The sequence below is a fragment of the Pongo abelii genome, chromosome 1 (genome assembly GCF_028885655.2).
Source record: "Pongo abelii isolate AG06213 chromosome 1, NHGRI_mPonAbe1-v2.0_pri, whole genome shotgun sequence".
Lineage (NCBI taxonomy): Eukaryota > Metazoa > Chordata > Mammalia > Primates > Hominidae > Pongo > Pongo abelii.
This window is the reverse complement of record NC_071985.2, coordinates 20914561-20941670: the sequence shown is the minus strand read 5'-3', so window position 1 is coordinate 20941670 and position 27110 is coordinate 20914561. Positions and strand designations below refer to the sequence as shown.

The following is a 27110-nucleotide window of genomic DNA, read 5'->3' as shown; positions in this document are numbered from 1 at the left end:
CAGACTCACCCACTCAGACGCACACACACACACACAGACACACACACACGTACACACACACACGCGGCTTGAAGGAGAGCAAGGACGAGATGGATGGAGAGATAGAAACCGAGGGAGGGAGAGAGACAGCGATCGAGAGAGACAGGGGAGGGGGAGAGGGAAGGAGACAGACAGAGAGGCTGAGAAAGAGACAGGGACAGAGAAAGAGAGAGAGACAGAGAGACAGAGGGAAGACGACAGAAGTAGCGCGAGGTCCAGGGGGAAACCTAGAAGAGAGTGGCGGAGGGAGCTAGAGAGCGAGAGCGATAGAGCCTTCGAGAGGAAGCGCCCGGCTCCGGTAGGCAGCGCCCTTTTGAGCAGGCCGGGATAGGGTGGAGGGGGCTTGGGCTGCGCCAGAACACGGGGGCCAGGCGGTCCCTGTGAGAGGACCAACGGAGCGCTGAGACGGGCTTTTACTTGGCTGAATTGCTTGCTTTGGAGGTGGGTTTCGTAGGTTCCTTCCTTTCTTGGCACCACCCTGTGCTCTGGGTGCCTGGCGGCGGGCCCCGGGATTTGCAGAGTGCGCCCGCCCGCCCGTTTGGCGGGAGCCGTGGCACCGGGCGGGGCCGGAGGCCTGGGTCTCTGGCGTGTCCTCGGGACTGGTGTTGACACGAAGTGGGGGGCCGTTGGGAATCCGGGTGCACAGGGACAGTTTTCCTGGTGGCTGGCGAAGCAATGTCCTTCCCCCGGGTGAAGCAGCCCGTGCGTTCCGGAGCCGAGGTCTGGGCTGGCGCCTGTGGCACCCGCTGACCCTGCCCGCCCCTTCCCCCGGTTTGGAAGGTTGCGACGACGGCGCGCCGCCCGGTGGGTGAATTGAATGGCCTGGGCGTTCCGGGAGCGGGAAGGCACCGCGAACGGCAGGGGACCCGCGCCTGCGGCTCTGGGGTCCGGCCCCCTGCCCTCCCAGGCTGGAGCCGGGCTCCTGGCGGGGCGGCGGCGAGGCGGAAGCGGTGGGATGCTGCTGCCCGGCGTGCAGTAGGGGCGGACCCCCAGGAGGAGGTCCCCGGCTGGGCTGCGGCGGAGGTGTAGGTGGGCGATAAAGGGGGAGCAGAGCGAGGGGAGGTTGGGGAGCATGGCGACTGTAGGGGGAAGGGAGGCAGCGGGGAAGCCAAAAAAGCCTGCAGCAGGCCGGGCGGGCGCGGTGGCTCCCGCCTGTAATCCCAGCACTGTGGGTGGGAGGCCGAGGCGGGTGGATCACCAGGTGAGGAGGTGGAGACCATCCCGGCTAACAGGGTGAAACCCCGTCTCTACGCAAAATAGAAAAAAAGTCAGCCGGGCGTGGTGGCGGGCGCCTGCAGTCCCAGCTACTCGGGAGGCTGGGGCCGGAGAAGGGCGTGAACCCGGGAGGCGGAGCTTGCAGTGAGCCGAGATGGCGCCGCTGCACTCCAGCCTGGGCGACAGAGCGAGACTCCGTCTGGAAGAAGAGGAAAGAAAAAGCAAAAAGCCAAAGAAAAAGCCTACAGCACCCGGTATTCCCAGGCGGTCTCCCATCCAAGTACTAACCAGGCCCGACCCTGCTTAGCTTCCGAGATCAGACGAGATCGGGCGCGTTCAGGGTGGTATGGCCGTAGACGCCGAGACAGGCGCCTGGCTGCCCCAAGAGCCCGGCCCAGCCATGCCCGCCGGATTGCAGCCGTCACCGCCAGCCCGGGGCCGCGGGGCTCGGATCGGGGACCCCCGAGCCCCTCGCCCGGGGCCTTCCCCCGGCTCCCCAGCTCCCGAGCTTCCACCACATGGGGCCCGCTCGGAACAGGGAGTGCTCCGAGGCGTCAGGGCCCAGGGCCCACGATCCCGGGACCCCCTCCTGGTCCTCCGCCCTGCCGCGGAGGTGGCGTTTTGCGTCCCTCGCCGCTCAGGCGCTCCCGCGAGGCCCCCTCTTGCCCCACCCACCCGGAGCCGTCAGGGCTGGCCAAGGGCGACCAGCCGGCCGGGCCGCGCGGGGCCTTTCTCTCCCAACGCCCCCAGCACGGTCGCGTGTCCCGACCAAGGCCGGTCCGGCCGGTGGGCAAGAGGGCGCGGGGGCGGGTAGCGGGTCGGGGGGGTGGCCCCGCTTTGCCCCGGGCTGCCACTAGAGGCGGCGGCCTGATCCCGGGTGAGAGGGGCTGAGAGAAACCCAGACACACCCCGCCACCACCAGGAGCAAATCCACTCCCCCACACACAGACACACCCGGGCGCGCTCGCACGCGCCGGCGCTCGCTCGCACACGCACGCACGCGCGCACACACACACACACACACAGACTCACCCACTCAGACACACACACACACACACACACACACAGACTCACCCACTGAGACACACACACACACACACACACAGACACACACACGTACACACACACACGCGGCTTGAAGGAGAGCAAGGACGAGATGGATGGAGAGATAGAAACCGAGGGAGGGAGAGAGACAGCGATCGAGAGAGACAGGGGAGGGGGAGAGGGAAGGAGACAGACAGAGAGGCTGAGAAAGAGACAGGGACAGAGAAAGAGAGAGAGACAGAGAGACAGAGGGAAGACGACAGAAGTAGCGCGAGGTCCAGGGGGAAACCTAGAAGAGAGAGGCGGAGGGAGCTAGAGAGCGAGAGCGATAGAGCCTTCGAGAGGAAGCGCCCGTCTCCGGCAGGCAGCGCCCTTTTGAGCAGGCCGGGATAGGGTGGAGGGGGCTTGGGCTGCGCCAGAACACGGGGGCCAGGCGGTCCCTGTGAGAGGACCAACGGAGCGCTGAGACGGGCTTTTACTTGGCTGAATTGCTTGCTTTGGAGGTGGGTTTCGTAGGTTCCTTCCTTTCTTGGCACCACCCTGTGCTCTGGGTGCCTTGCGGCGGGCCCCGGGATTTGCAGAGTGCGCCCGCCCGCCCGTTTGGCGGGAGCCGTGGCACCGGGCGGGGCCGGAGGCCTGGGTCTCTGGCGTGTCCTCGGGACTGGTGTTGACACGAAGTGGGGGGCCGTTGGGAATCCGGGTGCACAGGGACTGTTTTCCTGGTGGCTGGCGAAGCAATGTCCTTCCCCCGGGTGAAGCAGCCCGTGCGTTCCGGAGCCGAGGTCTGGGCTGGCGCCTGTGGCACCCGCTGCCCCTGCCCGCCCCTTCCCCCGGTTTGGAAGGTTGCGACGACGGCGCGCCGCCCGGTGGGTGAATTGAATGGCCTGGGCGTTCCGGGAGCGGGAAGGCACCGCGAACGGCAGGGGACCCGCGCCTGCGGCTCTGGGGTCCGGCCCCCTGCCCTCCCAGGCTGGAGCCGGGCTCCTGGCGGGGCGGCGGCGAGGCGGAAGCGGTGGGATGCTGCTGCCCGGCGTGCAGTAGGGGCGGACCCCCAGGAGGAGGTCTCCGGCTGGGCTGCGGCGGAGGTGTAGGTGGGCGATAAAGGGGGAGCAGAGCGAGGGGAGGTTGGGGAGCATGGTGACCGTAGGGGGAAGGGAGGCAGCGGGGAAGCCAAAAAAGCCTGCAGCAGGCCGGGCGGGCGCGGTGGCTCCCGCCTGTAATCCCAGCACTGTGGGTGGGAGGCCGAGGCGGGTGGATCACCAGGTGAGGAGGTAGAGACCATCCCGGCTAACAGGGTGAAACCCCGTCTCTACCCAAAATAGAAAAAAAATCAGCCGGGCGTGGTGGCGGGCGCCTGCAGTCCCAGCTACTCGGGAGGCTGGGGCCGGAGAAGGGCGTGAACCCGGGAGGCGGAGCTTGCAGTGAGCCGAGATGGCGCCGCTGCACTCCAGCCTGGGCGACAGAGCGAGACTCCGTCTGGAAGAAGAGGAAAGAAAAAGCAAAAAGCCAAAGAAAAAGCCTACAGCACCCGGTATTCCCAGGCGGTCTCCCATCCAAGTACTAACCAGGCCCGACCCTGCTTAGCTTCCGAGATCAGACGAGATCGGGCGCGTTCAGGGTGGTATGGCCGTAGACGCCGAAACAGGCGCCTGGCTGCCCCAAGAGCCCGGCCCAGCCATGCCCGCCGGATTGCAGCCGTCACCGCCAGCCCGGGGCCGCGGGGCTCGGATCGGGGACCCCCGAGCCGCTCGCCCGCGGCCTTCCCCCGGCTCCCCAGCTCCCGAGCTTCCACCACATGGGGCCCGCTCGGAACAGGGAGTGCTCCGAGGCGTCAGGGCCCAGGGCCCACGATCCCGGGACCCCCTCCTGGTCCTCCGCCCTGCCGCGGAGGTGGCGTTTTGGGTCCCTCGCCGCTCAGGCGCTCCCGCGGGGCCCCCTCTTGCCCCACCCACGCGGAGCCGTCAGGGCTGGCCAAGGGCGACCAGCCGGCCGGGCCGCGCGGGGCCTTTCTCTCCCAACGCCCCCAGCACGGTCGCGTGTCCCGACCAAGGCCCGTCCGGCCGGTGGGCAAGAGGGCGCGGGGGCGGGTAGCGGGTCGGGGGGGTGGCCCCGCTTTGCCCCGGGCTGCCACTAGAGGCGGCGGCCTGATCCCGGGTGAGAGGGGCTGAGAGAAACCCAGACACACCCCGCCACCACCAGGAGCAAATCCACTCCCCCACGCACAGACACACCCGGGCGCGCTCGCACGCGCGGGCGCTCGCTCGCACACGCACGCACGCACGCGCGCGCGAACACGCACACACACACACACACACACACACAGACTCACCCACTCAGACGCACACACACACACACAGACACACACACACGTACACACACACACGCGGCTTGAAGGAGAGCAAGGACGAGATGGATGGAGAGATAGAAACCGAGGGAGGGAGAGAGACAGCGATCGAGAGAGACAGGGGAGGGGGAGAGGGAAGGAGACAGACAGAGAGGCTGAGAAAGAGACAGGGACAGAGAAAGAGAGAGAGACAGAGAGACAGAGGGAAGACGGCAGAAGTAGCGCGAGGTCCAGGGGGAAACCTAGAAGAGAGTGGCGGAGGGAGCTAGAGAGCGAGAGCGATAGAGCCTTCGAGAGGAAGCGCCCGGCTCCGGTAGGCAGCGCCCTTTTGAGCAGGCCGGGATAGGGTGGAGGGGGCTTGGGCTGCGCCAGAACACGGGGGCCAGGCGGTCCCTGTGAGAGGACCAACGGAGCGCTGAGACGGGCTTTTACTTGGCTGAATTGCTTGCTTTGGAGGTGGGTTTCGTAGGTTCCTTCCTTTCTTGGCACCACCCTGTGCTCTGGGTGCCTGGCGGCGGGCCCCGGGATTTGCAGAGTGCGCCCGCCCGCCCGTTTGGCGGGAGCCGTGGCACCGGGCGGGGCCGGAGGCCTGGGTCTCTGGCGTGTCCTCGGGACTGGTGTTGACACGAAGTGGGGGGCCGTTGGGAATCCGGGTGCACAGGGACAGTTTTCCTGGTGGCTGGCGAAGCAATGTCCTTCCCCCGGGTGAAGCAGCCCGTGCGTTCCGGAGCCGAGGTCTGGGCTGGCGCCTGTGGCACCCGCTGCCCCTGCCCGCCCCTTCCCCCGGTTTGGAAGGTTGCGACGACGGCGCGCCGCCCGGTGGGTGAATTGAATGGCCTGGGCGTTCCGGGAGCGGGAAGGCACCGCGAACGGCAGGGGACCCGCGCCTGCGGCTCTGGGGTCCGGCCCCCTGCCCTCCCAGGCTGGAGCCGGGCTCCTGGCGGGGCGGCGGCGAGGCGGAAGCGGTGGGATGCTGCTGCCCGGCGTGCAGTAGGGGCGGACCCCCAGGAGGAGGTCTCCGGCTGGGCTGCGGCGGAGGTGTAGGTGGGCGATAAAGGGGGAGCAGAGCGAGGGGAGGTTGGGGAGCATGGTGACCGTAGGGGGAAGGGAGGCAGCGGGGAAGCCAAAAAAGCCTGCAGCAGGCCGGGCGGGCGCGGTGGCTCCCGCCTGTAATCCCAGCACTGTGGGTGGGAGGCCGAGGCGGGTGGATCACCAGGTGAGGAGGTAGAGACCATCCCGGCTAACAGGGTGAAACCCCGTCTCTACCCAAAATAGAAAAAAAATCAGCCGGGCGTGGTGGCGGGCGCCTGCAGTCCCAGCTACTCGGGAGGCTGGGGCCGGAGAAGGGCGTGAACCCGGGAGGCGGAGCTTGCAGTGAGCCGAGATGGCGCCGCTGCACTCCAGCCTGGGCGACAGAGCGAGACTCCGTCTGGAAGAAGAGGAAAGAAAAAGCAAAAAGCCAAAGAAAAAGCCTACAGCACCCGGTATTCCCAGGCGGTCTCCCATCCAAGTACTAACCAGGCCCGACCCTGCTTAGCTTCCGAGATCAGACGAGATCGGGCGCGTTCAGGGTGGTATGGCCGTAGACGCCGAGACAGGCGCCTGGCTGCCCCAAGAGCCCGGCCCAGCCATGCCCGCCGGATTGCAGCCGTCACCGCCAGCCCGGGGCCGCGGGGCTCGGATCGGGGACCCCCGAGCCGCTCGCCCGCGGCCTTCCCCCGGCTCCCCAGCTCCCGAGCTTCCACCACATGGGGCCCGCTCGGAACAGGGAGTGCTCCGAGGCGTCAGGGCCCAGGGCCCACGATCCCGGGACCCCCTCCTGGTCCTCCGCCCTGCCGCGGAGGTGGCGTTTTGCGTCCCTCGCCGCTCAGGCGCTCCCGCGAGGCCCCCTCTTGCCCCACCCACGCGGAGCCGTCAGGGCTGGCCAAGGGCGACCAGCCGGCCGGGCCGCGCGGGGCCTTTCTCTCCCAACGCCCCCAGCACGGTCGCGTGTCCCGACCAAGGCCCGTCCGGCCGGTGGGCAAGAGGGCGCGGGGGCGGGTAGCGGGTCGGGGGGGTGGCCCCGCTTTGCCCCGGGCTGCCACTAGAGGCGGCGGCCTGATCCCGGGTGAGAGGGGCTGAGAGAAACCCAGACACACCCCGCCACCACCAGGAGCAAATCCACTCCCCCACACACAGACACACCCGGGCGCGCTCGCACGCGCGGGCGCTCGCTCGCACACGCACGCACGCACGCGCGCGCGAACACGCACACACACACACACACACAGACTCACCCACTCAGACGCACACACACACACACAGACACACACACACGTACACACACACACGCGGCTTGAAGGAGAGCAAGGACGAGATGGATGGAGAGATAGAAACCGAGGGAGGGAGAGAGACAGCGATCGAGAGAGACAGGGGAGGGGGAGAGGGAAGGAGACAGACAGAGAGGCTGAGAAAGAGACAGGGACAGAGAAAGAGAGAGAGACAGAGAGACAGAGGGAAGACGGCAGAAGTAGCGCGAGGTCCAGGGGGAAACCTAGAAGAGAGTGGCGGAGGGAGCTAGAGAGCGAGAGCGATAGAGCCTTCGAGAGGAAGCGCCCGGCTCCGGTAGGCAGCGCCCTTTTGAGCAGGCCGGGATAGGGTGGAGGGGGCTTGGGCTGCGCCAGAACACGGGGGCCAGGCGGTCCCTGTGAGAGGACCAACGGAGCGCTGAGACGGGCTCTTACTTGGCTGAATTGCTTGCTTTGGAGGTGGGTTTCGTAGGTTCCTTCCTTTCTTGGCACCACCCTGTGCTCTGGGTGCCTGGCGGCGGGCCCCGGGATTTGCAGAGTGCGCCCGCCCGCCCGTTTGGCGGGAGCCGTGGCACCGGGCGGGGCCGGAGGCCTGGGTCTCTGGCGTGTCCTCGGGACTGGTGTTGACACGAAGTGGGGGGCCGTTGGGAATCCGGGTGCACAGGGACAGTTTTCCTGGTGGCTGGCGAAGCAATGTCCTTCCCCCGGGTGAAGCAGCCCGTGCGTTCCGGAGCCGAGGTCTGGGCTGGCGCCTGTGGCACCCGCTGACCCTGCCCGCCCCTTCCCCCGGTTTGGAAGGTTGCGACGACGGCGCGCCGCCCGGTGGGTGAATTGAATGGCCTGGGCGTTCCGGGAGCGGGAAGGCACCGCGAACGGCAGGGGACCCGCGCCTGCGGCTCTGGGGTCCGGCCCCCTGCCCTCCCAGGCTGGAGCCGGGCTCCTGGCGGGGCGGCGGCGAGGCGGAAGCGGTGGGATGCTGCTGCCCGGCGTGCAGTAGGGGCGGACCCCCAGGAGGAGGTCCCCGGCTGGGCTGCGGCGGAGGTGTAGGTGGGCGATAAAGGGGGAGCAGAGCGAGGGGAGGTTGGGGAGCATGGCGACTGTAGGGGGAAGGGAGGCAGCGGGGAAGCCAAAAAAGCCTGCAGCAGGCCGGGCGGGCGCGGTGGCTCCCGCCTGTAATCCCAGCACTGTGGGTGGGAGGCCGAGGCGGGTGGATCACCAGGTGAGGAGGTGGAGACCATCCCGGGTAACAGGGTGAAACCCCGTCTCTACGCAAAATAGAAAAAAAATCAGCCGGGCGTGGTGGCGGGCGCCTGCAGTCCCAGCTACTCGGGAGGCTGGGGCCGGAGAAGGGCGTGAACCCGGGAGGCGGAGCTTGCAGTGAGCCGAGATGGCGCCGCTGCACTCCAGCCTGGGCGACAGAGCGAGACTCCGTCTGGAAGAAGAGGAAAGAAAAAGCAAAAAGCCAAAGAAAAAGCCTACAGCACCCGGTATTCCCAGGCGGTCTCCCATCCAAGTACTAACCAGGCCCGACCCTGCTTAGCTTCCGAGATCAGACGAGATCGGGCGCGTTCAGGGTGGTATGGCCGTAGACGCCGAGACAGGCGCCTGGCTGCCCCAAGAGCCCGGCCCAGCCATGCCCGCCGGATTGCAGCCGTCACCGCCAGCCCGGGGCCGCGGGGCTCGGATCGGGGACCCCCGAGCCCCTCGCCCGGGGCCTTCCCCCGGCTCCCCAGCTCCCGAGCTTCCACCACATGGGGCCCGCTCGGAACAGGGAGTGCTCCGAGGCGTCAGGGCCCAGGGCCCACGATCCCGGGACCCCCTCCTGGTCCTCCGCCCTGCCGCGGAGGTGGCGTTTTGCGTCCCTCGCCGCTCAGGCGCTCCCGCGAGGCCCCCTCTTGCCCCACCCACCCGGAGCCGTCAGGGCTGGCCAAGGGCGACCAGCCGGCCGGGCCGCGCGGGGCCTTTCTCTCCCAACGCCCCCAGCACGGTCGCGTGTCCCGACCAAGGCCGGTCCGGCCGGTGGGCAAGAGGGCGCGGGGGCGGGTAGCGGGTCGGGGGGGTGGCCCCGCTTTGCCCCGGGCTGCCACTAGAGGCGGCGGCCTGATCCCGGGTGAGAGGGGCTGAGAGAAACCCAGACACACCCCGCCACCACCAGGAGCAAATCCACTCCCCCACACACAGACACACCCGGGTGCGCTCGCACGCGCCGGCGCTCGCTCGCACACGCACGCACGCGCGCACACACACACACACACACACAGACTCACCCACTCAGACACACACACACACACACAGACTCACCCACTGAGACACACACACACACACACACACAGACACACACACGTACACACACACACGCGGCTTGAAGGAGAGCAAGGACGAGATGGATGGAGAGATAGAAACCGAGGGAGGGAGAGAGACAGCGATCGAGAGAGACAGGGGAGGGGGAGAGGGAAGGAGACAGACAGAGAGGCTGAGAAAGAGACAGGGACAGAGAAAGAGAGAGAGACAGAGAGACAGAGGGAAGACGACAGAAGTAGCGCGAGGTCCAGGGGGAAACCTAGAAGAGAGAGGCGGAGGGAGCTAGAGAGCGAGAGCGATAGAGCCTTCGAGAGGAAGCGCCCGTTTCCGGTAGGCAGCGCCCTTTTGAGCAGGCCGGGATAGGGTGGAGGGGGCTTGGGCTGCGCCAGAACACGGGGGCCAGGCGGTCCCTGTGAGAGGACCAACGGAGCGCTGAGACGGGCTTTTACTTGGCTGAATTGCTTGCTTTGGAGGTGGGTTTCGTAGGTTCCTTCCTTTCTTGGCACCACCCTGTGCTCTGGGTGCCTTGCGGCGGGCCCCGGGATTTGCAGAGTGCGCCCGCCCGCCCGTTTGGCGGGAGCCGTGGCACCGGGCGGGGCCGGAGGCCTGGGTCTCTGGCGTGTCCTCGGGACTGGTGTTGACACGAAGTGGGGGGCCGTTGGGAATCCGGGTGCACAGGGACTGTTTTCCTGGTGGCTGGCGAAGCAATGTCCTTCCCCCGGGTGAAGCAGCCCGTGCGTTCCGGAGCCGAGGTCTGGGCTGGCGCCTGTGGCACCCGCTGCCCCTGCCCGCCCCTTCCCCCGGTTTGGAAGGTTGCGACGACGGCGCGCCGCCCGGTGGGTGAATTGAATGGCCTGGGCGTTCCGGGAGCGGGAAGGCACCGCGAACGGCAGGGGACCCGCGCCTGCGGCTCTGGGGTCCGGCCCCCTGCCCTCCCAGGCTGGAGCCGGGCTCCTGGCGGGGCGGCGGCGAGGCGGAAGCGGTGGGATGCTGCTGCCCGGCGTGCAGTAGGGGCGGACCCCCAGGAGGAGGTCTCCGGCTGGGCTGCGGCGGAGGTGTAGGTGGGCGATAAAGGGGGAGCAGAGCGAGGGGAGGTTGGGGAGCATGGTGACCGTAGGGGGAAGGGAGGCAGCGGGGAAGCCAAAAAAGCCTGCAGCAGGCCGGGCGGGCGCGGTGGCTCCCGCCTGTAATCCCAGCACTGTGGGTGGGAGGCCGAGGCGGGTGGATCACCAGGTGAGGAGGTAGAGACCATCCCGGCTAACAGGGTGAAACCCCGTCTCTACCCAAAATAGAAAAAAAATCAGCCGGGCGTGGTGGCGGGCGCCTGCAGTCCCAGCAGCTACTCGGGAGGCTGGGGCCGGAGAAGGGCGTGAACCCGGGAGGCGGAGCTTGCAGTGAGCCGAGATGGCGCCGCTGCACTCCAGCCTGGGCGACAGAGCGAGACTCCGTCTGGAAGAAGAGGAAAGAAAAAGCAAAAAGCCAAAGAAAAAGCCTACAGCACCCGGTATTCCCAGGCGGTCTCCCATCCAAGTACTAACCAGGCCCGACCCTGCTTAGCTTCCGAGATCAGACGAGATCGGGCGCGTTCAGGGTGGTATGGCCGTAGACGCCGAGACAGGCGCCTGGCTGCCCCAAGAGCCCGGCCCAGCCATGCCCGCCGGATTGCAGCCGTCACCGCCAGCCCGGGGCCGCGGGGCTCGGATCGGGGACCCCCGAGCCGCTCGCCCGCGGCCTTCCCCCGGCTCCCCAGCTCCCGAGCTTCCACCACATGGGGCCCGCTCGGAACAGGGAGTGCTCCGAGGCGTCAGGGCCCAGGGCCCACGATCCCGGGACCCCCTCCTGGTCCTCCGCCCTGCCGCGGAGGTGGCGTTTTGGGTCCCTCGCCGCTCAGGCGCTCCCGCGAGGCCCCCTCTTGCCCCACCCACCCGGAGCCGTCAGGGCTGGCCAAGGGCGACCAGCCGGCCGGGCCGCGCGGGGCCTTTCTCTCCCAACGCCCCCAGCACGGTCGCGTGTCCCGACCAAGGCCCGTCCGGCCGGTGGGCAAGAGGGCGCGGGGGCGGGTAGCGGGTCGGGGGGGTGGCCCCGCTTTGCCCCGGGCTGCCACTAGAGGCGGCGGCCTGATCCCGGGTGAGAGGGGCTGAGAGAAACCCAGACACACCCCGCCACCACCAGGAGCAAATCCACTCCCCCACACACAGACACACCCGGGCGCGCTCGCACGCGCGGGCGCTCGCTCGCACACGCACGCACGCACGCGCGCGCGAACACGCACACACACACACACACACACACACAGACTCACCCACTCAGACGCACACACACACACACAGACACACACACACGTACACACACACACGCGGCTTGAAGGAGAGCAAGGACGAGATGGATGGAGAGATAGAAACCGAGGGAGGGAGAGAGACAGCGATCGAGAGAGACAGGGGAGGGGGAGAGGGAAGGAGACAGACAGAGAGGCTGAGAAAGAGACAGGGACAGAGAAAGAGAGAGAGACAGAGAGACAGAGGGAAGACGACAGAAGTAGCGCGAGGTCCAGGGGGAAACCTAGAAGAGAGTGGCGGAGGGAGCTAGAGAGCGAGAGCGATAGAGCCTTCGAGAGGAAGCGCCCGGCTCCGGTAGGCAGCGCCCTTTTGAGCAGGCCGGGATAGGGTGGAGGGGGCTTGGGCTGCGCCAGAACACGGGGGCCAGGCGGTCCCTGTGAGAGGACCAACGGAGCGCTGAGACGGGCTTTTACTTGGCTGAATTGCTTGCTTTGGAGGTGGGTTTCGTAGGTTCCTTCCTTTCTTGGCACCACCCTGTGCTCTGGGTGCCTTGCGGCGGGCCCCGGGATTTGCAGAGTGCGCCCGCCCGCCCGTTTGGCGGGAGCCGTGGCACCGGGCGGGGCCGGAGGCCTGGGTCTCTGGCGTGTCCTCGGGACTGGTGTTGACACGAAGTGGGGGGCCGTTGGGAATCCGGGTGCACAGGGACAGTTTTCCTGGTGGCTGGCGAAGCAATGTCCTTCCCCCGGGTGAAGCAGCCCGTGCGTTCCGGAGCCGAGGTCTGGGCTGGCGCCTGTGGCACCCGCTGACCCTGCCCGCCCCTTCCCCCGGTTTGGAAGGTTGCGACGACGGCGCGCCGCCCGGTGGGTGAATTGAATGGCCTGGGCGTTCCGGGAGCGGGAAGGCACCGCGAACGGCAGGGGACCCGCGCCTGCGGCTCTGGGGTCCGGCCCCCTGCCCTCCCAGGCTGGAGCCGGGCTCCTGGCGGGGCGGCGGCGAGGCGGAAGCGGTGGGATGCTGCTGCCCGGCGTGCAGTAGGGGCGGACCCCCAGGAGGAGGTCCCCGGCTGGGCTGCGGCGGAGGTGTAGGTGGGCGATAAAGGGGGAGCAGAGCGAGGGGAGGTTGGGGAGCATGGCGACTGTAGGGGGAAGGGAGGCAGCGGGGAAGCCAAAAAAGCCTGCAGCAGGCCGGGCGGGCGCGGTGGCTCCCGCCTGTAATCCCAGCACTGTGGGTGGGAGGCCGAGGCGGGTGGATCACCAGGTGAGGAGGTGGAGACCATCCCGGCTAACAGGGTGAAACCCCGTCTCTACGCAAAATAGAAAAAAAGTCAGCCGGGCGTGGTGGCGGGCGCCTGCAGTCCCAGCTACTCGGGAGGCTGGGGCCGGAGAAGGGCGTGAACCCGGGAGGCGGAGCTTGCAGTGAGCCGAGATGGCGCCGCTGCACTCCAGCCTGGGCGACAGAGCGAGACTCCGTCTGGAAGAAGAGGAAAGAAAAAGCAAAAAGCCAAAGAAAAAGCCTACAGCACCCGGTATTCCCAGGCGGTCTCCCATCCAAGTACTAACCAGGCCCGACCCTGCTTAGCTTCCGAGATCAGACGAGATCGGGCGCGTTCAGGGTGGTATGGCCGTAGACGCCGAGACAGGCGCCTGGCTGCCCCAAGAGCCCGGCCCAGCCATGCCCGCCGGATTGCAGCCGTCACCGCCAGCCCGGGGCCGCGGGGCTCGGATCGGGGACCCCCGAGCCGCTCGCCCGCGGCCTTCCCCCGGCTCCCCAGCTCCCGAGCTTCCACCACATGGGGCCCGCTCGGAACAGGGAGTGCTCCGAGGCGTCAGGGCCCAGGGCCCACGATCCCGGGACCCCCTCCTGGTCCTCCGCCCTGCCGCGGAGGTGGCGTTTTGCGTCCCTCGCCGCTCAGGCGCTCCCGCGAGGCCCCCTCTTGCCCCACCCACCCGGAGCCGTCAGGGCTGGCCAAGGGCGACCAGCCGGCCGGGCCGCGCGGGGCCTTTCTCTCCCAACGCCCCCAGCACGGTCGCGTGTCCCGACCAAGGCCGGTCCGGCCGGTGGGCAAGAGGGCGCGGGGGCGGGTAGCGGGTCGGGGGGGTGGCCCCGCTTTGCCCCGGGCTGCCACTAGAGGCGGCGGCCTGATCCCGGGTGAGAGGGGCTGAGAGAAACCCAGACACACCCCGCCACCACCAGGAGCAAATCCACTCCCCCACACACAGACACACCCGGGCGCGCTCGCACGCGCCGGCGCTCGCTCGCACACGCACGCACGCGCGCACACACACACACACACACAGACTCACCCACTCAGACACACACACACACACACACACACACAGACTCACCCACTGAGACACACACACACACACACACACAGACACACACACGTACACACACACACGCGGCTTGAAGGAGAGCAAGGACGAGATGGATGGAGAGATAGAAACCGAGGGAGGGAGAGAGACAGCGATCGAGAGAGACAGGGGAGGGGGAGAGGGAAGGAGACAGACAGAGAGGCTGAGAAAGAGACAGGGACAGAGAAAGAGAGAGAGACAGAGAGACAGAGGGAAGACGACAGAAGTAGCGCGAGGTCCAGGGGGAAACCTAGAAGAGAGAGGCGGAGGGAGCTAGAGAGCGAGAGCGATAGAGCCTTCGAGAGGAAGCGCCCGTCTCCGGCAGGCAGCGCCCTTTTGAGCAGGCCGGGATAGGGTGGAGGGGGCTTGGGCTGCGCCAGAACACGGGGGCCAGGCGGTCCCTGTGAGAGGACCAACGGAGCGCTGAGACGGGCTTTTACTTGGCTGAATTGCTTGCTTTGGAGGTGGGTTTCGTAGGTTCCTTCCTTTCTTGGCACCACCCTGTGCTCTGGGTGCCTTGCGGCGGGCCCCGGGATTTGCAGAGTGCGCCCGCCCGCCCGTTTGGCGGGAGCCGTGGCACCGGGCGGGGCCGGAGGCCTGGGTCTCTGGCGTGTCCTCGGGACTGGTGTTGACACGAAGTGGGGGGCCGTTGGGAATCCGGGTGCACAGGGACTGTTTTCCTGGTGGCTGGCGAAGCAATGTCCTTCCCCCGGGTGAAGCAGCCCGTGCGTTCCGGAGCCGAGGTCTGGGCTGGCGCCTGTGGCACCCGCTGCCCCTGCCCGCCCCTTCCCCCGGTTTGGAAGGTTGCGACGACGGCGCGCCGCCCGGTGGGTGAATTGAATGGCCTGGGCGTTCCGGGAGCGGGAAGGCACCGCGAACGGCAGGGGACCCGCGCCTGCGGCTCTGGGGTCCGGCCCCCTGCCCTCCCAGGCTGGAGCCGGGCTCCTGGCGGGGCGGCGGCGAGGCGGAAGCGGTGGGATGCTGCTGCCCGGCGTGCAGTAGGGGCGGACCCCCAGGAGGAGGTCTCCGGCTGGGCTGCGGCGGAGGTGTAGGTGGGCGATAAAGGGGGAGCAGAGCGAGGGGAGGTTGGGGAGCATGGTGACCGTAGGGGGAAGGGAGGCAGCGGGGAAGCCAAAAAAGCCTGCAGCAGGCCGGGCGGGCGCGGTGGCTCCCGCCTGTAATCCCAGCACTGTGGGTGGGAGGCCGAGGCGGGTGGATCACCAGGTGAGGAGGTAGAGACCATCCCGGCTAACAGGGTGAAACCCCGTCTCTACCCAAAATAGAAAAAAAATCAGCCGGGCGTGGTGGCGGGCGCCTGCAGTCCCAGCAGCTACTCGGGAGGCTGGGGCCGGAGAAGGGCGTGAACCCGGGAGGCGGAGCTTGCAGTGAGCCGAGATGGCGCCGCTGCACTCCAGCCTGGGCGACAGAGCGAGACTCCGTCTGGAAGAAGAGGAAAGAAAAAGCAAAAAGCCAAAGAAAAAGCCTACAGCACCCGGTATTCCCAGGCGGTCTCCCATCCAAGTACTAACCAGGCCCGACCCTGCTTAGCTTCCGAGATCAGACGAGATCGGGCGCGTTCAGGGTGGTATGGCCGTAGACGCCGAGACAGGCGCCTGGCTGCCCCAAGAGCCCGGCCCAGCCATGCCCGCCGGATTGCAGCCGTCACCGCCAGCCCGGGGCCGCGGGGCTCGGATCGGGGACCCCCGAGCCGCTCGCCCGCGGCCTTCCCCCGGCTCCCCAGCTCCCGAGCTTCCACCACATGGGGCCCGCTCGGAACAGGGAGTGCTCCGAGGCGTCAGGGCCCAGGGCCCACGATCCCGGGACCCCCTCCTGGTCCTCCGCCCTGCCGCGGAGGTGGCGTTTTGGGTCCCTCGCCGCTCAGGCGCTCCCGCGAGGCCCCCTCTTGCCCCACCCACCCGGAGCCGTCAGGGCTGGCCAAGGGCGACCAGCCGGCCGGGCCGCGCGGGGCCTTTCTCTCCCAACGCCCCCAGCACGGTCGCGTGTCCCGACCAAGGCCCGTCCGGCCGGTGGGCAAGAGGGCGCGGGGGCGGGTAGCGGGTCGGGGGGGTGGCCCCGCTTTGCCCCGGGCTGCCACTAGAGGCGGCGGCCTGATCCCGGGTGAGAGGGGCTGAGAGAAACCCAGACACACCCCGCCACCACCAGGAGCAAATCCACTCCCCCACACACAGACACACCCGGGCGCGCTCGCACGCGCGGGCGCTCGCTCGCACACGCACGCACGCACGCGCGCGCGAACACGCACACACACACACACACACACACACAGACTCACCCACTCAGACGCACACACACACACACAGACACACACACACGTACACACACACACGCGGCTTGAAGGAGAGCAAGGACGAGATGGATGGAGAGATAGAAACCGAGGGAGGGAGAGAGACAGCGATCGAGAGAGACAGGGGAGGGGGAGAGGGAAGGAGACAGACAGAGAGGCTGAGAAAGAGACAGGGACAGAGAAAGAGAGAGAGACAGAGAGACAGAGGGAAGACGACAGAAGTAGCGCGAGGTCCAGGGGGAAACCTAGAAGAGAGTGGCGGAGGGAGCTAGAGAGCGAGAGCGATAGAGCCTTCGAGAGGAAGCGCCCGGCTCCGGTAGGCAGCGCCCTTTTGAGCAGGCCGGGATAGGGTGGAGGGGGCTTGGGCTGCGCCAGAACACGGGGGCCAGGCGGTCCCTGTGAGAGGACCAACGGAGCGCTGAGACGGGCTTTTACTTGGCTGAATTGCTTGCTTTGGAGGTGGGTTTCGTAGGTTCCTTCCTTTCTTGGCACCACCCTGTGCTCTGGGTGCCTTGCGGCGGGCCCCGGGATTTGCAGAGTGCGCCCGCCCGCCCGTTTGGCGGGAGCCGTGGCACCGGGCGGGGCCGGAGGCCTGGGTCTCTGGCGTGTCCTCGGGACTGGTGTTGACACGAAGTGGGGGGCCGTTGGGAATCCGGGTGCACAGGGACAGTTTTCCTGGTGGCTGGCGAAGCAATGTCCTTCCCCCGGGTGAAGCAGCCCGTGCGTTCCGGAGCCGAGGTCTGGGCTGGCGCCTGTGGCACCCGCTGACCCTGCCCGCCCCTTCCCCCGGTTTGGAAGGTTGCGACGACGGCGCGCCGCCCGGTGGGTGAATTGAATGGCCTGGGCGTTCCGGGAGCGGGAAGGCACCGCGAACGGCAGGGGACCCGCGCCTGCGGCTCTGGGGTCCGGCCCCCTGCCCTCCCAGGCTGGAGCCGGGCTCCTGGCGGGGCGGCGGCGAGGCGGAAGCGGTGGGATGCTGCTGCCCGGCGTGCAGTAGGGGCGGACCCCCAGGAGGAGGTCCCCGGCTGGGCTGCGGCGGAGGTGTAGGTGGGCGATAAAGGGGGAGCAGAGCGAGGGGAGGTTGGGGAGCATGGCGACTGTAGGGGGAAGGGAGGCAGCGGGGAAGCCAAAAAAGCCTGCAGCAGGCCGGGCGGGCGCGGTGGCTCCCGCCTGTAATCCCAGCACTGTGGGTGGGAGGCCGAGGCGGGTGGATCACCAGGTGAGGAGGTGGAGACCATCCCGGCTAACAGGGTGAAACCCCGTCTCTACGCAAAATAGAAAAAAAGTCAGCCGGGCGTGGTGGCGGGCGCCTGCAGTCCCAGCTACTCGGGAGGCTGGGGCCGGAGAAGGGCGTGAACCCGGGAGGCGGAGCTTGCAGTGAGCCGAGATGGCGCCGCTGCACTCCAGCCTGGGCGACAGAGCGAGACTCCGTCTGGAAGAAGAGGAAAGAAAAAGCAAAAAGCCAAAGAAAAAGCCTACAGCACCCGGTATTCCCAGGCGGTCTCCCATCCAAGTACTAACCAGGCCCGACCCTGCTTAGCTTCCGAGATCAGACGAGATCGGGCGCGTTCAGGGTGGTATGGCCGTAGACGCCAAGACAGGCGCCTGGCTGCCCCAAGAGCCCGGCCCAGCCATGCCCGCCGGATTGCAGCCGTCACCGCCAGCCCGGGGCCGCGGGGCTCGGATCGGGGACCCCCGAGCCGCTCGCCCGCGGCCTTCCCCCGGCTCCCCAGCTCCCGAGCTTCCACCACATGGGGCCCGCTCGGAACAGGGAGTGCTCCGAGGCGTCAGGGCCCAGGGCCCACGATCCCGGGACCCCCTCCTGGTCCTCCGCCCTGCCGCGGAGGTGGCGTTTTGCGTCCCTCGCCGCTCAGGCGCTCCCGCGAGGCCCCCTCTTGCCCCACCCACCCGGAGCCGTCAGGGCTGGCCAAGGGCGACCAGCCGGCCGGGCCGCGCGGGGCCTTTCTCTCCCAACGCCCCCAGCACGGTCGCGTGTCCCGAGCAAGGCCGGTCCGGCCGGTGGGCAAGAGGGCGCGGGGGCGGGTAGCGGGTCGGGGGGGTGGCCCCGCTTTGCCCCGGGCTGCCACTAGAGGCGGCGGCCTGATCCCGGGTGAGAGGGGCTGAGAGAAACCCAGACACACCCCGCCACCACCAGGAGCAAATCCACTCCCCCACACACAGACACACCCGGGCGCGCTCGCACGCGCCGGCGCTCGCTCGCACACGCACGCACGCGCGCACACACACACACACACACAGACTCACCCACTCAGACACACACACACACACACACACACACAGACTCACCCACTGAGACACACACACACACACACACACAGACACACACACGTACACACACACACGCGGCTTGAAGGAGAGCAAGGACGAGATGGATGGAGAGATAGAAACCGAGGGAGGGAGAGAGACAGCGATCGAGAGAGACAGGGGAGGGGGAGAGGGAAGGAGACAGACAGAGAGGCTGAGAAAGAGACAGGGACAGAGAAAGAGAGAGAGACAGAGAGACAGAGGGAAGACGACAGAAGTAGCGCGAGGTCCAGGGGGAAACCTAGAAGAGAGAGGCGGAGGGAGCTAGAGAGCGAGAGCGATAGAGCCTTCGAGAGGAAGCGCCCGTCTCCGGCAGGCAGCGCCCTTTTGAGCAGGCCGGGATAGGGTGGAGGGGGCTTGGGCTGCGCCAGAACACGGGGGCCAGGCGGTCCCTGTGAGAGGACCAACGGAGCGCTGAGACGGGCTTTTACTTGGCTGAATTGCTTGCTTTGGAGGTGGGTTTCGTAGGTTCCTTCCTTTCTTGGCACCACCCTGTGCTCTGGGTGCCTTGCGGCGGGCCCCGGGATTTGCAGAGTGCGCCCGCCCGCCCGTTTGGCGGGAGCCGTGGCACCGGGCGGGGCCGGAGGCCTGGGTCTCTGGCGTGTCCTCGGGACTGGTGTTGACACGAAGTGGGGGGCCGTTGGGAATCCGGGTGCACAGGGACTGTTTTCCTGGTGGCTGGCGAAGCAATGTCCTTCCCCCGGGTGAAGCAGCCCGTGCGTTCCGGAGCCGAGGTCTGGGCTGGCGCCTGTGGCACCCGCTGCCCCTGCCCGCCCCTTCCCCCGGTTTGGAAGGTTGCGACGACGGCGCGCCGCCCGGTGGGTGAATTGAATGGCCTGGGCGTTCCGGGAGCGGGAAGGCACCGCGAACGGCAGGGGACCCGCGCCTGCGGCTCTGGGGTCCGGCCCCCTGCCCTCCCAGGCTGGAGCCGGGCTCCTGGCGGGGCGGCGGCGAGGCGGAAGCGGTGGGATGCTGCTGCCCGGCGTGCAGTAGGGGCGGACCCCCAGGAGGAGGTCTCCGGCTGGGCTGCGGCGGAGGTGTAGGTGGGCGATAAAGGGGGAGCAGAGCGAGGGGAGGTTGGGGAGCATGGTGACCGTAGGGGGAAGGGAGGCAGCGGGGAAGCCAAAAAAGCCTGCAGCAGGCCGGGCGGGCGCGGTGGCTCCCGCCTGTAATCCCAGCACTGTGGGTGGGAGGCCGAGGCGGGTGGATCACCAGGTGAGGAGGTAGAGACCATCCCGGCTAACAGGGTGAAACCCCGTCTCTACCCAAAATAGAAAAAAAATCAGCCGGGCGTGGTGGCGGGCGCCTGCAGTCCCAGCAGCTACTCGGGAGGCTGGGGCCGGAGAAGGGCGTGAACCCGGGAGGCGGAGCTTGCAGTGAGCCGAGATGGCGCCGCTGCACTCCAGCCTGGGCGACAGAGCGAGACTCCGTCTGGAAGAAGAGGAAAGAAAAAGCAAAAAGCCAAAGAAAAAGCCTACAGCACCCGGTATTCCCAGGCGGTCTCCCATCCAAGTACTAACCAGGCCCGACCCTGCTTAGCTTCCGAGATCAGACGAGATCGGGCGCGTTCAGGGTGGTATGGCCGTAGACGCCGAGACAGGCGCCTGGCTGCCCCAAGAGCCCGGCCCAGCCATGCCCGCCGGATTGCAGCCGTCACCGCCAGCCCGGGGCCGCGGGGCTCGGATCGGGGACCCCCGAGCCGCTCGCCCGCGGCCTTCCCCCGGCTCCCCAGCTCCCGAGCTTCCACCACATGGGGCCCGCTCGGAACAGGGAGTGCTCCGAGGCGTCAGGGCCCAGGGCCCACGATCCCGGGACCCCCTCCTGGTCCTCCGCCCTGCCGCGGAGGTGGCGTTTTGGGTCCCTCGCCGCTCAGGCGCTCCCGCGAGGCCCCCTCTTGCCCCACCCACCCGGAGCCGTCAGGGCTGGCCAAGGGCGACCAGCCGGCCGGGCCGCGCGGGGCCTTTCTCTCCCAACGCCCCCAGCACGGTCGCGTGTCCCGACCAAGGCCCGTCCGGCCGGTGGGCAAGAGGGCGCGGGGGCGGGTAGCGGGTCGGGGGGGTGGCCCCGCTTTGCCCCGGGCTGCCACTAGAGGCGGCGGCCTGATCCCGGGTGAGAGGGGCTGAGAGAAACCCAGACACACCCCGCCACCACCAGGAGCAAATCCACTCCCCCACACACAGACACACCCGGGCGCGCTCGCACGCGCGGGCGCTCGCTCGCACACGCACGCACGCACGCGCGCGCGAACACGCACACACACACACACACACACACAGACTCACCCACTCAGACGCACACACACACACACAGACACACACACACGTACACACACACACGCGGCTTGAAGGAGAGCAAGGACGAGATGGATGGAGAGATAGAAACCGAGGGAGGGAGAGAGACAGCGATCGAGAGAGACAGGGGAGGGGGAGAGGGAAGGAGACAGACAGAGAGGCTGAGAAAGAGACAGGGACAGAGAAAGAGAGAGAGACAGAGAGACAGAGGGAAGACGACAGAAGTAGCGCGAGGTCCAGGGGGAAACCTAGAAGAGAGTGGCGGAGGGAGCTAGAGAGCGAGAGCGATAGAGCCTTCGAGAGGAAGCGCCCGGCTCCGGTAGGCAGCGCCCTTTTGAGCAGGCCGGGATAGGGTGGAGGGGGCTTGGGCTGCGCCAGAACACGGGGGCCAGGCGGTCCCTGTGAGAGGACCAACGGAGCGCTGAGACGGGCTTTTACTTGGCTGAATTGCTTGCTTTGGAGGTGGGTTTCGTAGGTTCCTTCCTTTCTTGGCACCACCCTGTGCTCTGGGTGCCTGGCGGCGGGCCCCGGGATTTGCAGAGTGCGCCCGCCCGCCCGTTTGGCGGGAGCCGTGGCACCGGGCGGGGCCGGAGGCCTGGGTCTCTGGCGTGTCCTCGGGACTGGTGTTGACACGAAGTGGGGGGCCGTTGGGAATCCGGGTGCACAGGGACAGTTTTCCTGGTGGCTGGCGAAGCAATGTCCTTCCCCCGGGTGAAGCAGCCCGTGCGTTCCGGAGCCGAGGTCTGGGCTGGCGCCTGTGGCACCCGCTGACCCTGCCCGCCCCTTCCCCCGGTTTGGAAGGTTGCGACGACGGCGCGCCGCCCGGTGGGTGAATTGAATGGCCTGGGCGTTCCGGGAGCGGGAAGGCACCGCGAACGGCAGGGGACCCGCGCCTGCGGCTCTGGGGTCCGGCCCCCTGCCCTCCCAGGCTGGAGCCGGGCTCCTGGCGGGGCGGCGGCGAGGCGGAAGCGGTGGGATGCTGCTGCCCGGCGTGCAGTAGGGGCGGACCCCCAGGAGGAGGTCCCCGGCTGGGCTGCGGCGGAGGTGTAGGTGGGCGATAAAGGGGGAGCAGAGCGAGGGGAGGTTGGGGAGCATGGCGACTGTAGGGGGAAGGGAGGCAGCGGGGAAGCCAAAAAAGCCTGCAGCAGGCCGGGCGGGCGCGGTGGCTCCCGCCTGTAATCCCAGCACTGTGGGTGGGAGGCCGAGGCGGGTGGATCACCAGGTGAGGAGGTGGAGACCATCCCGGCTAACAGGGTGAAACCCCGTCTCTACGCAAAATAGAAAAAAAATCAGCCGGGCGTGGTGGCGGGCGCCTGCAGTCCCAGCTACTCGGGAGGCTGGGGCCGGAGAAGGGCGTGAACCCGGGAGGCGGAGCTTGCAGTGAGCCGAGATGGCGCCGCTGCACTCCAGCCTGGGCGACAGAGCGAGACTCCGTCTGGAAGAAGAGGAAAGAAAAAGCAAAAAGCCAAAGAAAAAGCCTACAGCACCCGGTATTCCCAGGCGGTCTCCCATCCAAGTACTAACCAGGCCCGACCCTGCTTAGCTTCCGAGATCAGACGAGATCGGGCGCGTTCAGGGTGGTATGGCCGTAGACGCCGAGACAGGCGCCTGGCTGCCCCAAGAGCCCGGCCCAGCCATGCCCGCCGGATTGCAGCCGTCACCGCCAGCCCGGGGCCGCGGGGCTCGGATCGGGGACCCCCGAGCCCCTCGCCCGGGGCCTTCCCCCGGCTCCCCAGCTCCCGAGCTTCCACCACATGGGGCCCGCTCGGAACAGGGAGTGCTCCGAGGCGTCAGGGCCCAGGGCCCACGATCCCGGGACCCCCTCCTGGTCCTCCGCCCTGCCGCGGAGGTGGCGTTTTGCGTCCCTCGCCGCTCAGGCGCTCCCGCGAGGCCCCCTCTTGCCCCACCCACCCGGAGCCGTCAGGGCTGGCCAAGGGCGACCAGCCGGCCGGGCCGCGCGGGGCCTTTCTCTCCCAACGCCCCCAGCACGGTCGCGTGTCCCGACCAAGGCCGGTCCGGCCGGTGGGCAAGAGGGCGCGGGGGCGGGTAGCGGGTCGGGGGGGTGGCCCCGCTTTGCCCCGGGCTGCCACTAGAGGCGGCGGCCTGATCCCGGGTGAGAGGGGCTGAGAGAAACCCAGACACACCCCGCCACCACCAGGAGCAAATCCACTCCCCCACACACAGACACACCCGGGCGCGCTCGCACGCGCCGGCGCTCGCTCGCACACGCACGCACGCGCGCACACACACACACACACAGACTCACCCACTCAGACACACACACACACACACACAGACTCACCCACTGAGACACACACACACACACACACACAGACACACACACGTACACACACACACGCGGCTTGAAGGAGAGCAAGGACGAGATGGATGGAGAGATAGAAACCGAGGGAGGGAGAGAGACAGCGATCGAGAGAGACAGGGGAGGGGGAGAGGGAAGGAGACAGACAGAGAGGCTGAGAAAGAGACAGGGACAGAGAAAGAGAGAGAGACAGAGAGACAGAGGGAAGACGACAGAAGTAGCGCGAGGTCCAGGGGGAAACCTAGAAGAGAGAGGCGGAGGGAGCTAGAGAGCGAGAGCGATAGAGCCTTCGAGAGGAAGCGCCCGTCTCCGGTAGGCAGCGCCCTTTTGAGCAGGCCGGGATAGGGTGGAGGGGGCTTGGGCTGCGCCAGAACACGGGGGCCAGGCGGTCCCTGTGAGAGGACCAACGGAGCGCTGAGACGGGCTTTTACTTGGCTGAATTGCTTGCTTTGGAGGTGGGTTTCGTAGGTTCCTTCCTTTCTTGGCACCACCCTGTGCTCTGGGTGCCTTGCGGCGGGCCCCGGGATTTGCAGAGTGCGCCCGCCCGCCCGTTTGGCGGGAGCCGTGGCACCGGGCGGGGCCGGAGGCCTGGGTCTCTGGCGTGTCCTCGGGACTGGTGTTGACACGAAGTGGGGGGCCGTTGGGAATCCGGGTGCACAGGGACTGTTTTCCTGGTGGCTGGCGAAGCAATGTCCTTCCCCCGGGTGAAGCAGCCCGTGCGTTCCGGAGCCGAGGTCTGGGCTGGCGCCTGTGGCACCCGCTGCCCCTGCCCGCCCCTTCCCCCGGTTTGGAAGGTTGCGACGACGGCGCGCCGCCCGGTGGGTGAATTGAATGGCCTGGGCGTTCCGGGAGCGGGAAGGCACCGCGAACGGCAGGGGACCCGCGCCTGCGGCTCTGGGGTCCGGCCCCCTGCCCTCCCAGGCTGGAGCCGGGCTCCTGGCGGGGCGGCGGCGAGGCGGAAGCGGTGGGATGCTGCTGCCCGGCGTGCAGTAGGGGCGGACCCCCAGGAGGAGGTCTCCGGCTGGGCTGCGGCGGAGGTGTAGGTGGGCGATAAAGGGGGAGTAGAGCGAGGGGAGGTTGGGGAGCATGGTGACCGTAGGGGGAAGGGAGGCAGCGGGGAAGCCAAAAAAGCCTGCAGCAGGCCGGGCGGGCGCGGTGGCTCCCGCCTGTAATCCCAGCACTGTGGGTGGGAGGCCGAGGCGGGTGGATCACCAGGTGAGGAGGTAGAGACCATCCCGGCTAACAGGGTGAAACCCCGTCTCTACCCAAAATAGAAAAAAAGTCAGCCGGGCGTGGTGGCGGGCGCCTGCAGTCCCAGCTACTCGGGAGGCTGGGGCCGGAGAAGGGCGTGAACCCGGGAGGCGGAGCTTGCAGTGAGCCGAGATGGCGCCGCTGCACTCCAGCCTGGGCGACAGAGCGAGACTCCGTCTGGAAGAAGAGGAAAGAAAAAGCAAAAAGCCAAAGAAAAAGCCTACAGCACCCGGTATTCCCAGGCGGTCTCCCATCCAAGTACTAACCAGGCCCGACCCTGCTTAGCTTCCGAGATCAGACGAGATCGGGCGCGTTCAGGGTGGTATGGCCGTAGACGCCGAGACAGGCGCCTGGCTGCCCCAAGAGCCCGGCCCAGCCATGCCCGCCGGATTGCAGCCGTCACCGCCAGCCCGGGGCCGCGGGGCTCGGATCGGGGACCCCCGAGCCGCTCGCCCGCGGCCTTCCCCCGGCTCCCCAGCTCCCGAGCTTCCACCACATGGGGCCCGCTCGGAACAGGGAGTGCTCCGAGGCGTCAGGGCCCAGGGCCCACGATCCCGGGACCCCCTCCTGGTCCTCCGCCCTGCCGCGGAGGTGGCGTTTTGCGTCCCTCGCCGCTCAGGCGCTCCCGCGAGGCCCCCTCTTGCCCCACCCACCCGGAGCCGTCAGGGCTGGCCAAGGGCGACCAGCCGGCCGGGCCGCGCGGGGCCTTTCTCTCCCAACGCCCCCAGCACGGTCGCGTGTCCCGACCAAGGCCGGTCCGGCCGGTGGGCAAGAGGGCGCGGGGGCGGGTAGCGGGTCGGGGGGGTGGCCCCGCTTTGCCCCGGGCTGCCACTAGAGGCGGCGGCCTGATCCCGGGTGAGAGGGGCTGAGAGAAACCCAGACACACCCCGCCACCACCAGGAGCAAATCCACTCCCCCACACACAGACACACCCGGGCGCGCTCGCACGCGCCGGCGCTCGCTCGCACACGCACGCACGCGCGCACACACACACACACAGACTCACCCACTCAGACACACACACACACACACACACACACAGACTCACCCACTGAGACACACACACACACACACACACAGACACACACACGTACACACACACACGCGGCTTGAAGGAGAGCAAGGACGAGATGGATGGAGAGATAGAAACCGAGGGAGGGAGAGAGACAGCGATCGAGAGAGACAGGGGAGGGGGAGAGGGAAGGAGACAGACAGAGAGGCTGAGAAAGAGACAGGGACAGAGAAAGAGAGAGAGACAGAGAGACAGAGGGAAGACGACAGAAGTAGCGCGAGGTCCAGGGGGAAACCTAGAAGAGAGAGGCGGAGGGAGCTAGAGAGCGAGAGCGATAGAGCCTTCGAGAGGAAGCGCCCGTCTCCGGCAGGCAGCGCCCTTTTGAGCAGGCCGGGATAGGGTGGAGGGGGCTTGGGCTGCGCCAGAACACGGGGGCCAGGCGGTCCCTGTGAGAGGACCAACGGAGCGCTGAGACGGGCTTTTACTTGGCTGAATTGCTTGCTTTGGAGGTGGGTTTCGTAGGTTCCTTCCTTTCTTGGCACCACCCTGTGCTCTGGGTGCCTTGCGGCGGGCCCCGGGATTTGCAGAGTGCGCCCGCCCGCCCGTTTGGCGGGAGCCGTGGCACCGGGCGGGGCCGGAGGCCTGGGTCTCTGGCGTGTCCTCGGGACTGGTGTTGACACGAAGTGGGGGGCCGTTGGGAATCCGGGTGCACAGGGACTGTTTTCCTGGTGGCTGGCGAAGCAATGTCCTTCCCCCGGGTGAAGCAGCCCGTGCGTTCCGGAGCCGAGGTCTGGGCTGGCGCCTGTGGCACCCGCTGCCCCTGCCCGCCCCTTCCCCCGGTTTGGAAGGTTGCGACGACGGCGCGCCGCCCGGTGGGTGAATTGAATGGCCTGGGCGTTCCGGGAGCGGGAAGGCACCGCGAACGGCAGGGGACCCGCGCCTGCGGCTCTGGGGTCCGGCCCCCTGCCCTCCCAGGCTGGAGCCGGGCTCCTGGCGGGGCGGCGGCGAGGCGGAAGCGGTGGGATGCTGCTGCCCGGCGTGCAGTAGGGGCGGACCCCCAGGAGGAGGTCTCCGGCTGGGCTGCGGCGGAGGTGTAGGTGGGCGATAAAGGGGGAGCAGAGCGAGGGGAGGTTGGGGAGCATGGTGACCGTAGGGGGAAGGGAGGCAGCGGGGAAGCCAAAAAAGCCTGCAGCAGGCCGGGCGGGCGCGGTGGCTCCCGCCTGTAATCCCAGCACTGTGGGTGGGAGGCCGAGGCGGGTGGATCACCAGGTGAGGAGGTAGAGACCATCCCGGCTAACAGGGTGAAACCCCGTCTCTACCCAAAATAGAAAAAAAATCAGCCGGGCGTGGTGGCGGGCGCCTGCAGTCCCAGCAGCTACTCGGGAGGCTGGGGCCGGAGAAGGGCGTGAACCCGGGAGGCGGAGCTTGCAGTGAGCCGAGATGGCGCCGCTGCACTCCAGCCTGGGCGACAGAGCGAGACTCCGTCTGGAAGAAGAGGAAAGAAAAAGCAAAAAGCCAAAGAAAAAGCCTACAGCACCCGGTATTCCCAGGCGGTCTCCCATCCAAGTACTAACCAGGCCCGACCCTGCTTAGCTTCCGAGATCAGACGAGATCGGGCGCGTTCAGGGTGGTATGGCCGTAGACGCCGAGACAGGCGCCTGGCTGCCCCAAGAGCCCGGCCCAGCCATGCCCGCCGGATTGCAGCCGTCACCGCCAGACCGGGGCCGCGGGGCTCGGATCGGGGA

At 67.9% G+C, this 27110-nt stretch overlaps 12 non-coding genes across 12 annotated transcripts; all 12 read right to left on the bottom strand.

Moving 5' to 3' along the window:
* Nucleotides 1-1493: 1493 nt before the first annotated feature.
* LOC129052540 (5S ribosomal RNA) lies at nt 1494-1612 on the bottom strand. The gene has a single exon (XR_008517598.1). It is a non-coding gene; the product is annotated as a 5S ribosomal RNA (ribosomal RNA).
* Nucleotides 1613-3814: 2202 nt separating this feature from the next.
* LOC129052536 (5S ribosomal RNA) lies at nt 3815-3933 on the bottom strand. Its single transcript, XR_008517592.1, has one exon. It is a non-coding gene; the product is annotated as a 5S ribosomal RNA (ribosomal RNA).
* A 2178-nt stretch (nt 3934-6111) lies between these two features.
* LOC129052535 (5S ribosomal RNA) lies at nt 6112-6230 on the bottom strand. Its single transcript, XR_008517591.1, has one exon. It is a non-coding gene; the product is annotated as a 5S ribosomal RNA (ribosomal RNA).
* Nucleotides 6231-8402: 2172 nt separating this feature from the next.
* Nucleotides 8403-8521, bottom strand: LOC129052533 (5S ribosomal RNA). The gene has a single exon (XR_008517590.1). It is a non-coding gene; the product is annotated as a 5S ribosomal RNA (ribosomal RNA).
* A 2199-nt stretch (nt 8522-10720) lies between these two features.
* Nucleotides 10721-10839, bottom strand: LOC129052532 (5S ribosomal RNA). The gene has a single exon (XR_008517585.1). It is a non-coding gene; the product is annotated as a 5S ribosomal RNA (ribosomal RNA).
* Nucleotides 10840-13017: 2178 nt separating this feature from the next.
* LOC129052529 (5S ribosomal RNA) lies at nt 13018-13136 on the bottom strand. The gene has a single exon (XR_008517584.1). It is a non-coding gene; the product is annotated as a 5S ribosomal RNA (ribosomal RNA).
* Nucleotides 13137-15341: 2205 nt separating this feature from the next.
* LOC129052527 (5S ribosomal RNA) lies at nt 15342-15460 on the bottom strand. Its single transcript, XR_008517582.1, has one exon. It is a non-coding gene; the product is annotated as a 5S ribosomal RNA (ribosomal RNA).
* Nucleotides 15461-17638: 2178 nt separating this feature from the next.
* On the bottom strand, nt 17639-17757 carry LOC129052526 (5S ribosomal RNA). Its single transcript, XR_008517581.1, has one exon. It is a non-coding gene; the product is annotated as a 5S ribosomal RNA (ribosomal RNA).
* A 2205-nt stretch (nt 17758-19962) lies between these two features.
* On the bottom strand, nt 19963-20081 carry LOC129052523 (5S ribosomal RNA). The gene has a single exon (XR_008517580.1). It is a non-coding gene; the product is annotated as a 5S ribosomal RNA (ribosomal RNA).
* A 2176-nt stretch (nt 20082-22257) lies between these two features.
* LOC129052522 (5S ribosomal RNA) lies at nt 22258-22376 on the bottom strand. Its single transcript, XR_008517577.1, has one exon. It is a non-coding gene; the product is annotated as a 5S ribosomal RNA (ribosomal RNA).
* Nucleotides 22377-24570: 2194 nt separating this feature from the next.
* On the bottom strand, nt 24571-24689 carry LOC129052520 (5S ribosomal RNA). The gene has a single exon (XR_008517573.1). It is a non-coding gene; the product is annotated as a 5S ribosomal RNA (ribosomal RNA).
* Nucleotides 24690-26890: 2201 nt separating this feature from the next.
* Nucleotides 26891-27009, bottom strand: LOC129052512 (5S ribosomal RNA). The gene has a single exon (XR_008517566.1). It is a non-coding gene; the product is annotated as a 5S ribosomal RNA (ribosomal RNA).
* Between the last annotated feature and the right edge of the window lie 101 nt (nt 27010-27110).